Genomic DNA, 22,264 nt, shown 5'->3' with positions numbered 1-22,264 from the left:
GAGAGGAGTCTGTTCTATTCTCGAGAAAAGTGACCTGATAATACAAGCATTTTTGCAATTGAGTTCCTGCCCATGGGAGAGAGCACTATGGAGTTCCAGAACATCAGAGAATGACACAGACAAGGCTCTACCCACATTGCCATCAATCAGGTCCTGTTCCATATGATAAACATTCACAATGAGGTATCGGAAGGTGTCACGTTGCCAAAGCAGACACAAATGGCATTGGTGCTCCCTCTCTGCCTCCGTGAGTCTATTTAGGGGGAAGGAAAAGGTCTTAATCCAGTTCAACCTCAATCGAGAGGCTCCACCAAAAGCATCTAGCACTGCTATCACCCAAGTGAGTCCCTGTGGAAATCCTGGAGGGGCATTAGTGCATTATCTGCCAAGAGGGAGGCCACCTCCCAGGTGGTACTACTCCATAAGCCCCACTGCGGACCTTGTTGAGGAAACAGACCTGCCAGCAGTTCCTGGGTGAGGGTGAAGATGAGCAGGAAAAGGGGACGTCCCTGTTGAGTACCCCTGTGTACCTGAAATGGTGCCAAAATGTCTCTATCAGTGTGCAACCTAGCAACTGGTTCTGCACACAGGAGATACATTAATCTCATAATTTCCAGACCCATAGCCATGCACCATAGTACTCCAAGTAGATAAAGCCAACCCAAGGTGTCAAAGGCCTCCTTGATATCTAACAAAAGGACAACCCCTGATGGCATCTCAGAACGATGTTCATCCACAAGGCAAAACCGACAATGGAGATTCTGGAGCGTATTTCTCTAGGAATTAGGTCATTTTGATCTGGGTAGACCAATGTGGTGACATATCTTCCCATGAAGCAGAGTGAGCGGCCGATAGGATCGCACTTCCAGTGGGTCTCCATCAGGCTTGAGAGAAGGACAACAATCGAGGCCTCTCTCAATAACACAGGAAGATCATTCCTGGTCTAAGCCAACTGAGACAGCTGCAGGAGAACGTGACCCAATCTGATGAATATACCTCTACCAGGAACCCATCTGTCCCCAGAGACTCATCATATGCCATCTAGACCAATGCCAGGTGAACCTCTGCATGTGTCAACAGCTCATCCAGGGCACAGTCATGGAGAGGGTCCAGGTATGGGATTGACAAACTGTCGAGGTACGCTGACAGAGAGGGTTCCCAAACCCGACATCCTCCTGATGAAGTGAGCTATAATAGTAAAATAAGGCTGTATTAATATCTGCTTCAGTAGTAAGTATGCCACCTGCTGTGGACCTAATATCAGTCAGTAGATTCATTGGACTCCACCTTATCCATGAAGTTGGCCCTGTCAGCCCACAGCAAACTCATTTTAATTGTGTGGGTGTCCAGCTTCAGTCCAGCATAGCCTTAACATCCTTGATGGCCCCCAGAAGCTAATCAACCAGCTTAGTCAGTGGCCACTGCAGCCCCCAGTATTATGCCATTCAATGGGGTTTTGGACACCCCACCACTCTGATGGCCCCCTTTTAAACTGCACTGCTTGACCATGGTGGAGAAGGCAGTCATCAAAGCAGAAAGCACTACAGAGCAGCGAGGTGGCCAAACAAGGGAGAATGCCTAGGTTTCACCTTACTAGCAAAGCCCCCAAGAAACTCCTCAAGGGTGTCACACATAGTTCTCATGCACCCCCTCACTGGGAAGGTCCATTCATCAAATGCAGCAGTCCATGCTTCCGATGTTTTGTGGATTAAAATGATGACCTTGTGATCTTTGTGAATCTAGCGATTACAACTCTTGAACATTTGGAAAAGTTCAACTTTGAGTGCAACTTCTTTGTCAGGTGTGTTTCACAATATTGTTATCAAAAGTATTGTCAGTTAGAAATATTATGCCCTAAATATATTTTACAGAATAAAGCCCCATTAAGTCTAGATGTTTTATTTTTAGCTCCAATTGGACTGTTGTTTCCAAATCGTACTTAGGACATGAGTTATGTTTTGGTTACAATATTCTGGTACCATCACTTTCTAGCCAAATACTCTGTTTACGTCTATGCCATTGGTTGACATACAAGAGCTCACATTTTTACGCTCAGAACATCTAGTATTTACTTCTACTGAAGTATGGGTTGCTAAACTGGCCTCAACAGCTTATACTGTGTGTTAGACTTTTCATCCTTGGCGTGGTCTCCCTTAACATTTCGCCTCTGTTTCCCAGATTGTTGATGTGTGTTGGACTCTGATTTTGCTGTTTTTATTACTCTGGACACTTTACCACTGCTAACCAGTGCTAAAGTGCAAGTGTTCCTTTTACAAAATGTGTATGTAATTGGCTTTTCCATGATTAGCATATTTGATTTATTAGTAAGTCCCTAGTACAGTGCACTAGAGGTGCCCGGGGCCTGTAAATCAAATGCTACTAGTGGGCCTGCAGCACTAGTTGTGCCACCCACATAAGTAGCTCAGTAATCATGTCTCAGACCTGCCACTGAAGTATCTGTGTGTGCAGTTTAAACTGTAAATTCGACTTGGCAAGTGTACCCACATGCCAGGACTTAACCTTCTCTTTTCCTTACATGTAAGGTACACTTAAGTAGGCCCTAGGTAGCCCCAAGGGCAGGGTGCAGTGTAAGGTTAAGGTAGGACATACAGTAATGTGTTTTATATGTCCTGACAGTGAAATATTGCTAAATTTGTTTTTCAGTGTTGCAAGGCCTGCCCCTCTCATAGGTTAACAGTTGGGCTGCTTGCACCTCACACTAGACAATGACACAAAGGGAGCTGGGGTGTAGTCTACATTTCCTGATGAGCCATCTCTGCTAGGAGGGAAGGAAGGAGTGGTTACTCACACCTGAATGGAAGGGCTGTGCCTGCCCTCACACAATGCAGTCTCCAACCCCTGGTGAGTGTCTGGGGCCTGGCCTGTGCAAGGCAGGATTTCACATTCGAGACAGACTTTGCTTTGAAGTAGGCCTACTTCAAAGGAGGTATTGGGTATAAGAAGGGCACCCAAAACCACAGACTTTAGAACACTTCTGGAAACCAAGAGGAACCTCTGCCTGGAGAAGAGCTGAATAGTTGAGGAAGAAGAGCTGCCCTGCCTGTGACTGTGCTTTGTGGAACTACCCTGCAGTTGCTGCTTCTGCAAGAGGGCAAAGACTGGACTTTGTGTGCCTTCCATCTTGTGAAGATCTCCAAGGGATTGATTTAGAGCTTGCCTCCTGTTATTTGAAGTCTCAGGGACAGCAAAGACTTCTCTCTGCCAGCACCTGGAGTCTCTGGAGAGACTTCTACTCTGCCAAGTGGTGCCCATCCAGTTGCTGGAACCCTGAAAGGAGAAGCTGGCAGCCTAGGAGGAAGAAATCCACTCACAGAATGCCATGCAGGGAAAAGATCAACGTGACTCCGATCTGCGGCTGAAAATCAACACTCGCCTGTATTGCGAACGAAGAATTGACACATCGAGCTGGAGAAACGACGTGCAGCATCGCTGACGGAGGCTGGGAGATCACAAGCCACACTGCGTGGTTTTTGGATCATCGTGCAGCTGGATTTCCAACGTAATCACCGCTGGGCATATAAAAACAGCGCAAGGCCTGCCCCAACCCGAAAGTGCTGACCAGATCGACGCATCGCTCTGCTGCGGAGAGAAGAAACGATGAGCCTGACCCGGCGAAAGGAGAAAGGACACATTGTCCCGCTCGTGAGTGAAACCAACGCACCGCAAGCCCTTGTTGACACACACTCGACAATGCAGGGTTATTTTTGATGCACCCAAGGTACATTTTCACGCTAAAAATGTTAATGTGTGTTTAAAACTACATGAAGACTTTTTTTCTTTTTAATTGATAACTTGGCATTGTGGATTTTTGTCCTTTTGGTCTCGTTTTGTTTAGATAAATATTTTCTATTTTTCTAAACATCTGTGATGTCATTTTGTAGTGTTTTCATTATTACTGTGTGTGTTGGTACAAATACTTTACACCTAGCACTCTGAAGTTAAGCCTACTGCTCGTGCCAATCTACCAAGGGAGTAAGCAGGGGTGAGCTGAGGGTAATTCTCTTTTACCCTGACTAGAGTGAGGGTCCTTGATTGGACAGGGGGTAACCTGACTGCAAACCAAAGACCCCATTTCTAACACTGTGCATAAATAGACTACTGTTTTTTTGGTGCAAATTGCTATACCTGCCACTGCATTACATATTACAGAAGTGTAACATGTATTGACAATTTTAGAGCTTAATTAAGAGTGTGTTGGAGGGGTACTCCAGCACAAATATGATGAATATTCTGTCCACCTTATTGCAAGTGAACTAGGAGAAGATATACTGCACTTGTAGTATGGTGGAAGGAATGTCTGTCACATTTGTGACTGAGTACCTGTCTGCCAAACTCTATATCAGGCCCTAAATGTGTAACTTTTGATAGGTACGAACTGTCAAAAATGTGAGTATGTATTACCTAAAACTGTAGGAGAAGCTGACATATAATATGAATTTTAAGGCATATACATTTAGTTCTACACACCACCTGGGAAGCTGATCTACTCTTTCATGAAAATTAAGTAAACAGCTCACAGCGAGGCATTTCTGGAAGTTATTTTTGTACTATTTAAAATAAGTGGGCAACAGGAATTAAGCTTGTGTGTTCTCATTTTCTAAACTGAAAATCTTGCTGCAATAGTTAATTGCAAAACAATAGTTGACAAATGTATATTGACACAGTAAAGATACCAAATGTATTTTTCATACTTTGAAGTGGAAGACTTTGTGCATTGAGAGAACATTTAATAAATTAGGTAAGAAATGGTTGTTGAGGGGAATGTTACTGTGACATAGTATTGTAGAAATTCATATTATAGAAAATAAAGAACCAAGAACCATAGTATAGCTTTATTGCACACTCCACTGTCCCACCTTGTTTGTTAATATATTAAAACACAAATCATGACTGGTTACAAAGTTATCAGTTGTAAATTTGTATTCGCTTGTTTGTTTTAATGCCAATGCCCACATCCAGTACCCTTCATAAAAAGGAAATCTTAGATTTCTGTAACCGGATAGCTTTATTGCACACTCCACTCTCCCAACTTGTGTTTTAATAAATTAAAATACAAATCATGAATAAGTACAAAGTCAGTACTTTGTACATTTGCATTTGCTAGTTTGGCTTTTGCACCAATGCCCACCCTGTTTGTTAATGTAGTAAAACACCATTCATGAATGGCCACAAAGTCAGTATGTTGTACATTTGCATTTGCTAGTATGATCTTTACACCAATGCCCACTCCCTCTCAATTCATTTAAATTAAAAATAAGCTTTATTCAGTTTTTGGTGAAACCATAAAAGCAACCACAAAAAACAAATCATACAATTAATTTCTCAAAAATCTTTGCGTGGTCAAAATTGATAGAATGAAAACATTCATAGTATGTATTAAGATCAAGCAATGAACACTAAGAGAATTAACAAAGATCTGACTAAAGAAAAACAGGCATAATTACATAGCTCCTAACAAGGCATAACTGCCACAACACATGACATAACTGGTCACAGCTGTTCCTCAGTCTCACTGCGGCTCTTAAAAAGCTAATGTAGGAGTCTGGCCTGGTTTGTAGTGGGTACATATGGTACTTACACCTTATACCAGGTCAAGTTATCCCTTATTAGTGAAATATCAGCAGTGTCTAGAAGCCAGGCTCTCTAGAGGTAGCTTTAGCTGACCAGCCAAGGCTTATCTAGGGGACATGCATAGCTCATGCAATACCACTGTAGTCACACAGTACTCACACACATGAAAGAAAATACTCAATGTTAGAAAAATAAAGTACTTTATTTTGGTGACACAAATGCCAAAAATACCATATAGACTATACTCCCTTAGGAGGTAAGTAATACACAAATGATATACACTAGTATGTAAAAACAGGTGTAAAAACAGTTAGAAATCAGAGCAATTAGTGAAAATCACAATAGTGAGCAATGGGCCTAGGGGGAACACAAACCATATACTAAGAAAGTGGAATGCAAATGTTCCCACCTAGGCAAGTGTAGGTGTGTAGGGGGTCGCTGAGAGTACTAGAAAACACCAAAGGTAAGTACTAGAACCCACTCTTGAGCCTAGGAAAGCAGTAGTAAAACATAGTAACTTCCCCAGAACACACATAAACACGAGAAAGAATAATATGCAAGAACCGGAAGAGATTGCAAGACACCAACAGTGGATTCCTGGACCTAAAGACCTGTGGAAGAAGAGGACCAAGTCCAAGAAGCACAAACTAGTCCAGGGAGAACAGAAGCCCCTGCTAACCCGGATGAAGGTGCAAAAGAAGAACCACTGGTGAAGAACTACAGTCAGTACTGCACCCAAGAATATGGATGCGGGTTCCTGGTTGGTGAAGATGATGTCCCACGCTGGATTGAAGATTGCAGTCTCTACGTCGCTGGAGTCCGCCAACAAGCCTTGGCCAAATCAAAGTTTGCAGTTAGTGGAAAATGGCGCTGCCCATGACCAAGAGGGACCTGGTGGACTCTACCCAGGAAGGGGAGCTGGAGGGGGTTCTCAGCGACTCAGAGAGCCCACAAGAAGACCAGGCAGTGCCCACAGGAGTCCCACAGCACAGGGACAAAGAAGGTGCAAAAGGAGGCACATGCAGCATTACGACAAAGTCTCCCACGCCACCGGAGAACCATTTAGAAAGAAGTGAGTAGCAAAATAGAGGGCTGGAGGCTGGAGCTGCAAGGTGCATGAAGAACTTTGTGGAAGGAAGCCAACAAGCCTTGGCAACTGCAAAACACACAGTGCGAGGGGGTACTGTTTTGCATGGGGAGGGAAGCTCTTACCTCCTCCAAAGTTGGACGGTAGGACGTCAGGACCATCAGGACCACTTCAGTACACAGCCCGTGATGTAGGATCCATGCAGCTCATCAGGAGAGGGGATCCATGCAGCCGGTCATCGATGCAGTGAGGTACCTGCTGAAGCAGGGGGGTGATTCTTCCACCCCAAGGGAGATTCCTTCGGTTTTCTGGTGCAGGCTGGAGACAGGCTGTCCTCTGAGGATGAATGACTGGAAACAGTTGCAGTTGCTGGCAGGAGCTGAAGATACAATATTGTAGATGTCATCTTTGCTTCTTTGTTGCAGTTCCAGCAGGGTCCAGATGCACTTTGAAGAGAAGGTGAGGTAGAGGATGCAGAGGATTCCTGCAGGAGTCTTCCAATCCAAATCTTAAAAACCCCCAAAGAAAAGACCCTAAATAGCAATGTAAGTGGGATTGGTCAGCTAAATAGGTAAGCACCTATCAGGGGAGGGCTCTGACGTCACTTGCTGGCACTGGCCACACAGATGCTCCAAGAGTTCCCTGCCAACTTGGAATCCAAGCTCTGACCACCACTCCTGGGGTGGTGATGGGCAAGTGAGTGGTCACTCCCCTTTTCTTTGCCCAGTTTCATGCAAGATCAGGGACTGAGGGTTCCTGAACCAGTGTACACTGTATTATGCACCAAATGTGCCCTTCAAAGCATTTCCAGTGGTATGGGGAGGCTACCCCTCCCAAGCCTGTAACACCTATTTCCAATGAGAGAGGGTATAACACAAATACTCCCAAAGGAAATCCTTTGTTATGCCTTCCTGGGATTGAGCTGTTCAAGCAACAGGAGGGCAGAAACCTGTCTGAGAGGTGGCAGCAGCTGGGGCTGCCTGGAAAACCTCAGAAGGCTGGAATGGCAATACTGGGGGTCCTCTAATGTTTGCAAAGTCCGAGGGGTATGATTCCAACATGTTGGATAACAAACATGCCTATGTACGGAGTTGCCATTATGTAGCTGACATAGTTAGTGACCTATGTCCAGAATATGTGTAAAATGGTGTCCCCTCACTCACAAAGTCTGGGAAAATTGTCCTGGAGGTCATGGGGGCATCTCTGCTAGAGCAAGGGTGCCCTCACACACAGGTACTCTCCACCCTGCCCTCAGGCCTGGAGGGCCTGCTATGGGGGTGACTTATAAGTGACCTGGTGCAGTGTAAATGACAGTGAAAGGGTGCATGCACCTTTTCATGCAGGTTGCAATGGCAGTCCTGCAGAAGACTTTGCATGGGCTCCCCAGGGGTATCAAAAAATGTGCTGCAGCCCTGATTACCTAGGTACCATATAATAGGGACTTATAAGAGGGCACCAGTATGCCAATTGGGGGTGAAATACTGAGTTACCAGTATGCTACAACCAAATTTAGAGCAGAGAGAGCATATTCACTGGGGTCCTGATTAGCAGGGTCCCAGTGAACACAGTCAAGCACACTGACATCAGGCAGAAAATGAGGGTAACCATGGCAAAAGGAGGGTATTTTCTTACACACACACACACACCCCAAATGAGGGAAAATAATGCTAACCTTGCCCAGATGAGTCTTCATTGTCCAAGTGGAAATATCTGGAGATTCCATCTGCATTGGAGTGGTTACTCCCAGGTGTATGTTCCACTGTAAAGTCTTCCCCTGTTGGGAAATGGACCACCTCAACAATTTTGGATTTTCTCCTTTCATTTGCTTTTTCCATATGAGAGGATTGTGGCCTGCCTGAAAAATGAAGCGAGTACCAAAGAGGTATGGGCGCAACTTCTTCAAGGCCCAGACCACAGGAAAGGCCTCCCTCTCTGTGGCTGACCAATGCTTTGCTCTGGGGTTTAATCTTTTGCTGATACAAGCAACTGTTTGATCCTGGCCCTCTGTATTGAGTTGTGATAAAACTGCCCCAACCCCTAATTCAGAAGCATCAGTCTGAACTATGAACTTCTTGAAGCAGTTTGGTCTTTTTAAGACAGGTGCATAACACATGGCCTGCATTAGCTTCTCAAAAGCTTCCTGACAGCTAGGTGTCCATAATACCTTTTTAGGCATCTTCTTAGAGGTGAGGTCATTAAGAGGGGAAACAATGGAGCCATAGGCCTTCATTTTGACAATGACGGTAAGTGCCGCCTACCGCTGCATCGACGTCTGCCAAAAGACCGTCACCGTGGCTAACAGCCACAAGAATGGCGGAAATCTGGCTGTGGCCATACTGGCAGACGGCATTTAGGTGGCACTGCTACCACCAGCAGCGCCACACCAGTAGACCACCGCCAGCTGTATTATGAAAAATTATTGGCGGTGTTCTGCTGGCAGGCACTGCTGGCGGTAGCAGTGCCCTGTCCCGTCCCCTGCTGGAAGACCCCCTGGATCCAGGTAAGTAGGGTTTCTGACAGGGGAGGGGGGCAGGGGTGTTGTGTATGTGTGTGGGGGTGTGTGCATGAATGTTTGAGTGTGTATGAATTCTAATGAGTGTGTAGTGTTGTGTGCGTGAGTGTATGCATGTGTGAGAATGCATGTATGAATGGATATTTGAATGTGTGTCTGCGTGTCAGTGTCAATGTGGTGCGGATGTGTGCATGAATGAATGGATGCATGTGTGTATGAATGCGTGTATGCCTGTGTGAGTGAGTGTGTGTATGCCTGGTGCGGGTCTGCGCGTGTGTGTATGGGGAGGTGAGGGATTGGAAGTGGGGGGAGCGTGGATGGAGGCGGATGTCTGGGGAGTGTTTCAGGGGAGGGGGCCTCCTATCACTGACAGGGAAATAATTCCCTGTTACTGGTAGGGCCTACCACCATGGTTTTTCGTGGTATTACGAACGCCATAGAAACCATGGTGGTAGGCAGGGTCAAAATGACTGAGGCAGTACAATAGCGGCCGCCGGGCTGGAGATTGTTATCTCCAGCCCGGCGGCTGCTACCGCCATGGCTGTCAGAGTGGAACATTGGTTGGTTGACTTCAGCGAACCTGCCAATGTCATAATGTGGCAGTATGTACCGCCAGCCTGTTGGCGGTACTACCGCCACATTATCACTGACTGCTGGGATCATAATGATCCCCATAGTTCTTAATGAACCTCCTGTAGTACCCAGTCTAAAATAGTCTGGATCTTCCCCTGCAGTGGTTCAATCTGTTCTCCACCTACCAGGTGTCCTAGATAAACCACCTTCCTCTGCCCTATCTGTCATGTTGAAGCCTTGATAGTAAGGCCTGCCTTTTGCAGAGCCTCCAAAACCTTCCAAAGTTGGACCAAGTGGTCATCCCAGGTGGGGCTAAAGACAGCAATATCTAGATATGCTGCACTGAAAGTTTCCAGACTTTAGAGGACTGTATTTGCCAACCTCTGAAAAGTGTCAGGTGCATTCTTCAAACCAAAGGGCATAACTGTAAACTGATAATGCTCTCCAACGGTTGAGAAAACAGTTTTTGGTTAAGCATCTTCTGATAATTTGATCTGCCAATACTCTGCAGTTAAATCAAAAGTGCTTAGATACTTGGCAGATGCAAGTGTATCTATTAGCTCATCTGCCCTTGGTATAGGGTGACTGTGTTGAGCCCTCTGTAATCTACACAGAACCTCAACTCCCCTTTCCCATTTTGGGAGTGGGGTGTAGGTACCAGAAGCACTGGGCTAGCCCAGAGGCTGTCAGAGTGCCCAATCGCTCCTAGGTCAAGCATTTTCTGAACTTCAGTCTTAATACAATCTCTTACATGATCAGGTTGCCTATAAATCTTAACTGGCAAACTGTCCTCTGTATCAATGATATGTTCACACCATGTAGTCTGACCATATGTCAGAGAAAACAGTTCAGAAAACTGACCCAAGAGGTTCCTGCAGTCTTTCTTCTGAGACTCAGTAAGGCAGTCTGCTGGGACAAATCCATCTACTGAGCCATCAGCTGCAGTATTAGAGAAGAAGTCAGGGAGAGGGTCACTCTCTTCCTCCTGTCCCTCATCAGTGGCCATGACCAGGGTTAAGTCAGCCCTATCATAGTAGGGCTTTAGGCGGTTCACAAGAAGTACTCTAAGAGGACTTAGGAGTGCCAAGGTCAACTAAAGTCACCCTTCTTCTCCACTATTTCTGCCCTGGTTGGTACACTGTCAGGACAGCCTTCTAGTCACACCATTGCTTCTGCAATTCTTGGCTTGCCTGAATGTTCTTAGTGCTAGATTTATACTTTTTGACGCAAAACTGAGCAAAAGCAGTTTTGCGTCAAAAAGTTTAGCGCTGTCTAGCACCATTTTTTAACTCCACCCGTGCGTCATATTTATACTATGACGCTGGGTGGCGCTAAAAATAGGTTAGAGTCATTTTCCTGATGCTAACCATTGCGCCTTGTCATATGGCAAAATTACGTTAACGTAGGTTTACGACATGTAAACACTTCGCAAGACAGTAATGCGCCACTTTTGCCCGCAATAGCATTAAAAAGCCACGCTAACGGAGTAACCAGTGCAAAGGAGAGGCAAGATGGATGCACAAAGCCAGGAGAGACCCCAGGGAGACCCCAGACAACCAGAAACCAGCCAGGAGGACATTGACAAGACCCAAGGGAGAGACCAGAAAAAGAGGAAGTGTTGCTTCAGCACAGAGGAGCATGAAATACTGGTGAGAGAGGTAATGGAGCACAAACATCAACTCTTCATCACCTCTAAATTGCCAATTGGAAGGAGAGAGGCAATTTAGCAGCAGATTGTGGACATGATTAACAGTGTGTCAGAGGTCAGGAGAACTGTCACTGAGTGCAAGAAATGCTGGCATGACTGCAAGCGGGAGACAAAGGACAAAATGGCAAGGAACAGGAAGGCAGCACTGAAGACCGGAGGTGGGAGTCCAGCACCACAAGAGGACCTGGACGAGATGGAGGAGATGGTTGCAGCCGGCATCCCAAAGGAAATTGTCACTGGTGTCACAGGACAGCACAGACTACCAGGAAACAACAAATATGCAGGGTAAGTTGCATGGGGGACCAAAATGCCTAAATGTCAAGTCACATAGCTACTGCACAATGCATGTTAGCCCTGCAAATCAGGCAGTGGAAAGGGGAAAGAGGCAGGGCATGGGACTCCCTGCACTGCCCATGCCAGGTGCGTGGGTTGTGCAGGGGCATCCAGGGGCACACACAACACAACACCAACACCTTACTGGGGGTACACTGCCATTCCAGGGTTGGTGGAAATACTGAAGCAGAAGGTAGGGTAGAACGTAAAACTGGTCTGGTGTCACAGGACAGCTGGTATTGTCAGAATGTAAACTATAGGAAAATGCCCAGTGTCAGGCCATTGGCTCAAGCGGCATTCCCCATTGACAACAGTCCCCACAACTACCTGTACTGTTTGTGCTGGTCAATTAGGAAATGGCAGTTAGGTGCCTACAGAACAAACACACTAGAAATGAGGGTTCAGTATCACTACGTGATCAATCCCCATCAATCCCCATCCAAGTGCAACTCATGTCAACTGGTCATGTCCATAGACTCAACAACCATCAGGCACTGCCACATACATAATGATGTACACAGCAGTGATCTCATCACCATGCTGTCCATCCCTGGATTTACCCCTGTGCCTGTGTCACATTAGCTGCAATGCCACCATGCCACCTCTCAGGTATCATTGTGCAAAGACAACTGCATTTAGGGGGAAGACATGTGTGAAGGAAGGCAACACACCTGCACAGCCACAAGAGGAAACAGAACTCTGCGGGTCCATCAGTGCAATACAATGTAGAACACATATGCAAACATAAACATGAGAAACTACCAATGGTAACATGTGCATTGTCTCCTGGAGATGCTATACATGGTGTGGTGCTAGGTCTCTGCACCCCATAGGTGTATGTGAAAAATTAAAGTCTGGGACAGGGCCACATTGTCATGTGTGGTCCTGTGACATCAGCACACCACCATTTATTGCAAGGCCTCACCATGTAAATGGAATCAGGGGGAGGATTGATGAGGACAAGAAGGTGGCAATCCACAATTTGGACAGAACCCACACCTAGAAGATGTGTAGCAGAGAATTACCCAAACTGCCCTTCACTACCTGGGACATGCAGGTGGGGCATAGGGCTGAGAGACTGTAAACATTAATGAAAGGAACAATGTATGGGAACCAAGATGACAATGTACCACCAATAGAAAGTCAGCAATGTCACATTACAACTGGCACAACACAGACACACTAATTGTACAATAGCTCATTGCAGAGTAAGATGGCATCTCTGCCTGTCCTGGACTACCCTGATGACCTGGATGACCAGCTGACAACCATCAGCCAAGAAACCCTCCCGACACCACCTCCAGTCACAAGGAAGAGCATTCATGACCCACACACCACCACAATAGTACGACGTGCCAGCTCAAACAAAGCTGAGGACTCTGATGACACAGGAACCACTTTTGAAGGGACAGTAGTGGGAGTCCAGCGGGATCTAGCAAAGGATGTGTGACTGGGGATGCAAACTATGGCAGCCAGCCTTGAGGGTATGCACATATGCATGACAACGGCCACTGAACAGACAGCAGCCAAACAAGGCACACAATCCCCACTGCATGGAGTCCAACAGTGTGTGAGGGACCTAATCACTGCGTTAAGGGAGTTGCCACTACAACTGCCATCCCAATCTTGCTGTTGCATGTGTGACAACAAGCAGGACTCCATGCACTGGGAACTGGCCTCCCTCAGGGCAGACATGGAGCCTACCACAGGGATGTTGCTGCCATACTCAATAATCAGCAGCTCCTCCTTGCTGCAGTAATGCCATATGTAGTTCCACAGATGGCAGATGCTGGGAATTTGGTGTCCACTTCTCCAACCACTGAAGTGTGTGTTGCCCCCTCAACCCCACCACCACCACCATCAAGGGTAGAGGAGACAACACACACATCAGAGGATGAAGATGAGGAACAGATCATCTTCACCCGTAGGAGTACCCAGTAGCTCAAGCCCATGCCACATGGGCAGTGATTTCCATTTGTCATGTGCTTTACAACATGCCACTGTTGCTACAGTTGGTGACATTCACTCTTCACCGACACACTGTTAGCCTTTCCACTATGGACTGCAATTGTCTCTCACTACTCCATTGGCAATTCATTTTCCCCTGCACTGAACAACACTTCACTTCAGCATGTCCAATCACATGTCCCTCAACCCTGCACTTGTGTTGTGCCACAATAGAATGGTTTACACTAATGGGGTCACAGACCTGTACAAAGTAAATATTGCACTACAGCACTTTAAAACAAACAGCACCTACAAAACGACTTTGTCTCTGTGTAATGTGACACATCTACTTCGCTGGAGAGTTGTGATGCATGTAACATGTCTATGGTCACAGAGTCTTAGTACAGGAGTGCAGAAATATCTACGCACAAGGTATCGACATGATCAATGTCTATACTGGCCACATCCCCTACAAGCAAGTCACTGTGTATGTGGCATTTGTTTTGAAACATACATGCTTCACCCACTACAGACAGCAGGAATGGCTGTGTAAGAGTGCTCGGCCAATAACGTCAGCTGGAAATACAACTGAAACACATTGGTGTGAAATTGCTATACTTGGAGTCATCTGAATTTGACACTGCTCAGTTTAGCAGTGTTGACATGAACTTCAGGCTGCAGGCAGATGTTCCACGGACCCAACATCCCGACACAGGATCCAAACAATTACAGCTTAAAAAGCACACCTACCTGTCCAATACATGGGAACCACAGTCACCTTGAGTGGTGGGTACATTGGATGGCAGATGCATTGAGAAGTAGATTTGTTGTAGCTGTCAATGTGACAGCTCAGTTAGAAGTGGGAATTACTTGTCAAGAGAGGGATCTGGATGCAGGATTGAATCCCCAGGCCAAGAGACAATTGGCACTGTACACTCATGCAAAGACCCTGAACCCTAAGCATATGATACATGCAGTAAGGGAGTACCCAAAGAGTTTGTATCTATGTATGGAACTGGACTTAAAACTATGTAAAACACCTATACTAACCTAATCTATCTTACCTCATACATTACCCACAAATGGCCCTAACTACCCTATGCTAAGCTTACTTAACCCCTTAGCTGCTGGGCCTTTCCCCCCCCCCAGTGCTGAGCCCTTTTTTGGCTATTTGGGGTAGTTCGCGCTTAGGGCTTCATAACTTTTTGTCCACATAAGCTAACCACGCCAAATTTGCGTCCTTTTTTTCCAACATCCTAGGGATTCTAATGGTACCCAGAGTTGGTGGTTTCCCCTGGAGGAGACCAAGAAAATAGCCAAAATACAGTGAAAATTTAGTTTTTTCCAAAAAAATGGGAAAAAAGGGCTGCCGAAGAAGGCTTGTGGTTTTTTCCCTGAAAATGCCATCAACAAGGGGTTTCTGGTGCTGAAATCACTATCTTCCCACCTTTCAGGAACGGGCAGACTTGAATCAGAAAAACAAATTTTTCAACACAAATTTGGCATTTTACTGGGACATACCCCATTTCTACTATATTTGGTGCTTTCAGCCTCCTTCCAGTTAGTGACAGGAATGGGTGTGAAACCAATGCTGGATCCCAGAATGCTAAACATTTCTGAAAACTAGACAAAATTCTGAATTCAGCAAGGGGTAATTTGTGTAGATCCTACAAGGTTTTCCTACAGAAAAGAACAGCTGAAATAAAAAAATATTGAAATTGAGCTGAAAACAACTGCCATTATTCTTTATGTTTTACTCTGTAACTTTTTCCTGCGATGTCAGATTTCTGAAAGCAATATACCGTTTTGTCTGCTGGACTCTTCTGGTTGCGGGATATAAAGGGCTTGTAGGTTCATCAAGAACCCTAGGTACCCAGAGCCAATAAATGAGCTGCACCCTGCAGTTGGTTTTCATTCTATACTGGGTATACAGCAATTCATTTGCTGAAATATGAAGAGTGAAAAAGAGGTATCAAGAAAACCTTTGCATTTCCAAAATGGGATCAAGATAAGGTTTTGAGGAGCAGTGGTTATTTGCACATCGCAGAAATCCGAGGTGCCCATACTAGCATGTGAATTGCAGGGCATTTCTCAAATAGACGTCTTTTTTACACACTCTCTTATATTTGGAAGGAAAAAATGTAGAGAAAGATAAGGGGCAATAACACATGTTTTGCTATTCTGTGTTCCCCCAAGTCTCCCGATAAAAATGATACCTCACTTGTGTGGGTAGGCCTAGTGCCCGCGACAGGAAATGCCCCAAAACACAACATGGACACATCACATTTTTTTAATAGAAAACACAGCTGTTTTTTCCAGAGTGCCTACCTGTAGATTTTGGCCTCTAGCTCAGCCGGCACATAGGGAAACCTACCAAACCTGTGCATTTCTGAAAACTAGAGACCTAGGGGAATCCAAGGAGGGGTGACTTGCGGGGCTCGGACCAGGTTCTGTTACCCAGAATCCTTTGCAAACCTCAAAAAGTGGCTAAAAAAACAAGTTTTCCTCACATTTCGGTGACAGAAAGTTCTGGAATCTGAGAGGAGCCACAAATTTCCTTCCACCTGGCATTCCCCCAAGTCTCCCGATAAAAATGATACCTCACTTGTGTGGGTAGGCCTAGCGCCCGCGACAGGAAACGCCCCAAAGCGCAACGTGGACACATCCAAATTTTTGGAAGAAAACAGAGGTGTTTTTTGAGAAGTGCCTACCTGTAGATTTTGGCCTCTAGCTCAGCCGGCACCTAGGGAAACCTACCGAAACTGTGTATTTCTGAAAACTAGAGACCTAGGGGAATCCAAGGAGGGGTGACTTGCGGGGCTCGGACCAGGTTCTGTTACCCAGAATCCTTTGCAAACCTCAAAAAGTGGCTAAAAAAACAAGTTTTCCTCACATTTCGGTGACAGAAAGTTCTGGAATCTGAGAGGAGCCACAAATTTCCTTCCACCCGGCGTTCCCCCAAGTCTCCCGATAAAAATGATACCTCACTTGTGTGGGTAGGCCTAGCGCCCGCGACAGGAAACGCCCCAAAGCGCAACGTGGACACATCCACATTTTTGGAAGAAAACAGAGGTGTTTTTTGAGAAGTGCCTACCTGTAGATTTTGGCCTCTAGCTCAGCCGGCACCTAGGGAAACCTACCAAACCTGTGCATTTCTGAAAACTAGAGACCTAGGGGAATCCAAGGAGGGGTGACTCGCGGGGCTCGGACCAGGTTCTGTTACCCAGAATCCTTTGCAAACCTCAAAAAGTGGCTAAAAAAACAAGTTTTCCTCACATTTCGGTGACAGAAAGTTCTGGAATCTGAGAGGAGCCACAAATTTCCTTCCACCTGGCGTTCCCCCAAGTCTCCCGATAAAAATGATACCTCACTTGTGTGGGTAGGCCTAGCGCCCGCGACAGGAAACGCCCCAAAGCGCAACGTGGACACATCCACATTTTTGGAAGAAAACAGAGGTGTTTTTTGAGAAGTGCCTACCTGTAGATTTTGGCCTCTAGCTCAGCCGGCACCTAGGGAAACCTACCAAACCTGTGCATTTCTGAAAACTAGAGACCTAGGGCAATCCAAGGAGGGGTGACTCGTGGGGCTCGGACCAGGTTCTGTTACCCAGAATCCTTTGCCAACCTCAAAAAGTGGCTAAAAAAACAAGTTTTCCTCACATTTCGGTGACAGAAAGTTCTGGAATCTGAGAGGAGCCACAAATTTCCTTCCACCCGGCGTTCCCCCAAGTCTCCCGATAAAAATGATACCTCACTTGTGTGGGTAGGCCTAGCGCCCGCGACAGGAAACGCCCCAAAGCGCAACGTGGACACATCCACATTTTTGGAAGAAAACAGAGGTGTTTTTTGAGAAGTGCCTACCTGTAGATTTTGGCCTCTAGCTCAGCCGGCACCTAGGGAAACCTACCAAACCTGTGCATTTCTGAAAACTAGAGACCTAGGGGAATCCAAGGAGGGGTGACTTGCGGGGCTCGGACCAGGTTCTGTTACCCAGAATCCTTTGCAAACCTCAAAAAGTGGCTAAAAAAACAAGTTTTCCTCACATTTCGGTGACAGAAAGTTCTGGAATCTGAGAGGAGCCACAAATTTCCTTCCACCCGGCGTTCCCCTAAGTCTCCCGATAAAAATGATACCTCACTTGTGTGGGTAGGCCTAGCGCCCGCAACAGGAAATGCCCCAAAACAGAACGTGGACACATCACATTTTTTCATAGAAAACAGTGCCTACCTGTGGATTTTGGCCTCTAGCTCAGCCGGCACCTAGGGAAACCTAGCAAACCAGCACATTTTTTAAAACTAGAAACCCAGGGGAATCCAAGATGAGGTGACTTGTGGGGCTCGGACCAGGTTCTGTTACCCAGAATCCTTTGCAAACCTCAAAATGTGGCTAAAATACCACGTTTTCCTCACATTTCGGTGACAGAAAGTTCTGGAATCTGAGAGGAGCCACAAATTTCCTTCCACCCAGCGTTCCCCCAAGTCTCCCGATAAATATGATACCTCACTTGTGTGGTTAGGCCTGGAGCCTGCGACAGGAATAGATCACACAACGGTCAATGTTGGTCCTTACGTGAGGCAGCTGTTGACCCTGGGGTGATCCATTCCTGACACAGGCACTAGGTGTAGGCACTCAAGTGGGGTAGTGTTTTTATCAGGACAGGTGAGTAGTCACTGGGTGGTAGGAATGTTGTGGATCCCAGCATATTCCTGTAGTTTGTGTGACAGAAATGCGAGAAAAATAAAGTTTTTTTTCAACATTTCAGCTTTGCAGGGTATTCTGGGTAAGAAAACTTTGGGGAATCCACACAAGTCACACCTCTGTGGAATCCCCCGAATGTCTAGTTTCCAGAAATGTTTGGGTTTAGTGTGTTTCTCTATATGGCCGCCGAATCCAGGACCAAAAACACAGGTGCCTGCCTTACAAAACCAGTTTGTTTTGCCATAGACAATTTTGATGTCTCCACAATATGATTTGGGTGGTGGAATTTGGGGCTGAACTAAATTGGTGAGCTCCCAAGAGAGCACTCTCTCTCTGCTTGCCGCCGCATTCACCTGCTCTCTGGGTTGGCCTAACCCACTATAACCCAGTTGCACGAACAGCTTGCGAAGGGACAGCAGGACTGTCCTCATCACCTCCCTCATAATGTACTGGAAGAGGAGTTTTCGAATGGGACTCCTCTGACTGAAAAATCACTCCCAGAGTCTGCGCCATTGTCCTATCCCTCAGATGCTGTCTCAGTATCTGATGTCTCAGTCTCTGATCCTATGTCAGAGCGGTCCTCTATAACCCGAGTGCAGGCAGCAGTCATCCATCAAGATGCCATCTCTGCTATTGGCTAAACTGTTGCTCTAAAACACTAGCCTACGTAGACAGTCACAAAATCGATGGTGTGTGTGAGATACGTGCAACAGTAGAGGCCACCTTACCTGCGCTTCTTCCCTCAATCAGCACGTACTTTCAAGACACTCAAAAAACACCTTGTCACATACCATTCGTCACAGTCTTTAGCACCTCCTGCGCCCAGTCCAACAATCATTATTGGTGCTCCCACTCCCTCCTCCTCGGATTCCCTCATTACCACCCAGCAAAAGTGCCCTTCATCTCTCCATAGACTTTACTAATGTACTCAGCTATTTATATAAAATACAGATGTGCTCTTTGCAGTAGGCATATAAACCTTCTGCGCTTCTTTATGGCACTAAAACTGCCACTAGACAAGTCGGACCCTTTTCCCCCCAGGGAAACCACACACATATTGACAAAAGTGATGTATATATGACAGCCAACCACCTGAAACTAAACTCAAGCAAAACCGAAATAATCCTCTTTGGCCCTCACCAAAAAAACCTGGGACCCCCCATGGTGGCCCACCACGCTAGGCCCTGCACCCACCCCCGCCAACTACGCACGCAACCTCAGCATCATCCTAGACTCCTCCCTCTCTATGACCCAACAAATCAACGCTCTTACCTCCTCATGCTTCAACAAACTCCGTATACTGAAAAACATTCAAATGGATCCCCACAGAGACCAGAAAAACTGTCACTCACGCACTCATCAGCAGCAGGCTTGATTACAGAAACGCCCTCTACGCCGGCACCACTCTAAAACTCAAGTGCAAACTACACGCATCCAGAACTCAGCAGCACGACTCATCCTCGACCTCCGCCGACACGAACACATCTCTCCACACCTCAAATCCCTCCACTGGCTCCCCATTGACAAAAGGATCACCTTCAAGATCCTCATCCTCGCACACAAATCACTCCACAACACAGGCCCTGCCTACCTCAACGAGAGTCACCTTCCACACCCCCACACGAAACGTCCGCTCAGCTGACCTCTCTCTCGCCTCTGTCCCCCGCATCAAACACACCACCACCGGGGGCAGATCCTTCTCCTACATTGCACCCAAAACATGGAACGCACTCACAACCCACATTCGCAAGACCCAAAACCTACTTCTTTTCAGGAAGGGCCTCAAAACCTGGCTTTTTGAACAGTGAACCTCCTAGCCCCTTTCCCTCCCCCCGTCCCCCCCCCCAGCCCCTTGAGACCCTCACAGGTGAGTAGCGCGCTTTATAAATCTCTTTGATACAGATCTACCTATATATATATATATATATATATACATATATATATATATATATTTATATATATATAAATATATATATATATATATATATCTACATAGATATATCTATAGATATATCTATCTACATAGATATATCTATCTACATAGATATATATATATATAGATATATACATATATTTTTTTTTAGTTGCTGTATGGTTTCCTTGGGGGCCAAAATGGCCCCCAGGGAAGCCCTACAACATCTAAAAAAATAATTGCCCCCACAGGGGGTCACCCTGCCCACGGGCGACCCCCTGTCATTTCATTTTTTTTGGGGGGCACCTACCTTTTTTTTTATAAAAAAAAATTATGCCGGGGGGGGAGCTGCGATCGGGGGCCAGAAACAGTTTCAGAAGGCCTCGTAAGAAAGGGGAGAGTCTCCCCTTTCTTACGAGGCCTTTTCAAAATGCTTCCTGACCCCCCGGATCGCAGCTGTGCTGCGATCGGGGGAGCTAGGAAACCTGAAAGTGTTTCCTGGCCCCCGATCGCAGCACAGCTGCGACCGGGGGCCAGGAAACACTTTCAGGAAGGCCTTGTAAGAAAGGGGAGACACTCCCCTTTCTTACGAGGCCTTCCCGAACGTGTAAAAGCCCGTTTTCCGCATGAAAGCAGGAAGCGGCCGCAAGGCTGCTTCCTGCTTTCATGGGGAAAACACCTTTGCAACGTCTCCCGGGGTGAGTAAAAAAAAAAAAAAAAAAATCCTCGGGTGCGACGCACCCGAGGATTTATTAGTGCCCTTCCTGGTGTCGGCCACTGGTCGTGACCCGCACCAGGGAGGGTGTGTGGGCGTCGGCCAGTGGCCGACGCCCGCACCAAAGGGGTTAACACATTGAACAACACACTCTAAACATTGGCCCCCAACCCCCCTTATATGATAAGACACATGCAGGACAACAGATACTTACATAGACATGTACAACATAATCCTAAACAAATATATATATATATATATATATATATACACATACATATATATATTTATATGTATGTATATATATATATTTTGTAATTCTTTTTGTTTTTTATATACACAAAGCCCCAACATTAACCCCCACCCACCCACAAACTAACATGTAATAATATTAAAAAACACCCCCAAAACCTACTTATCCTATCTAAACAACTACCTTACTCTAACCTATCACTAGCCCCCTTAAACCCACTACAAAACATGTTGAGGAATGAGGAGGGAGGGGACTGAACTACGGGTAAAGGGAGGCAATAGTTTAGAGGTTGGCCCTCCTGAGTGTCCTCTTGATTACCTTCATTCTCTTTGTATTCCTTTCCACATCCTTCTGTAGGTTGTCCAGCTTTTTGAGGACCTGTTTCATGTTTTATTGCTGACATGTTCTTTGCAGCAGGCGTGGTGGGCTGTGGTGCTGATGTTGATGGTGCTGCAGGTGGGGCAGATGTGATGATGGCGGCTGTGGTCCCCTGTGTAGGTGTGGTGCTCGGTCCACTGTTTGAGGCCAATGCGGGTCCCCCTTGGCTGCATGCCAGCCATTCCCCTGTGCCTCGTTCTTTTTTTTTCGATACAGTCGCACCATCTTGCAGTACCTATGCTCAACATCCAATATGTGGCGATATCGTACAGCCCTCTTTTGGAATGCCCTGGGTTCCACAACATCCATGTTGGCAGCTGTAAAAATGAGAGAGGCAACCATCAGTGTCATCACTGTGTGATGTATGTACAGATGATACTCTAACACTCTGCCTCGATTTGCACATGCAGTCCTAATCACAGTCCAAATAATGCAATGCCCATGATGAATGTAATGGCAACACTGCCTACCCATCATGTCATTTACACCAAAGCAAAGTGTTAGACCTGACAGCCTTAGGGTAGTCACCCCTAACTTTTTGCCTGCCTCCCTCCACT

Source organism: Pleurodeles waltl, chromosome 2_2 (assembly GCF_031143425.1).
Source record: "Pleurodeles waltl isolate 20211129_DDA chromosome 2_2, aPleWal1.hap1.20221129, whole genome shotgun sequence".
Lineage (NCBI taxonomy): Eukaryota > Metazoa > Chordata > Amphibia > Caudata > Salamandridae > Pleurodeles > Pleurodeles waltl.
The sequence above is the reverse complement of the archived record's forward strand: the minus strand, read 5'-3'. Positions refer to the sequence as shown.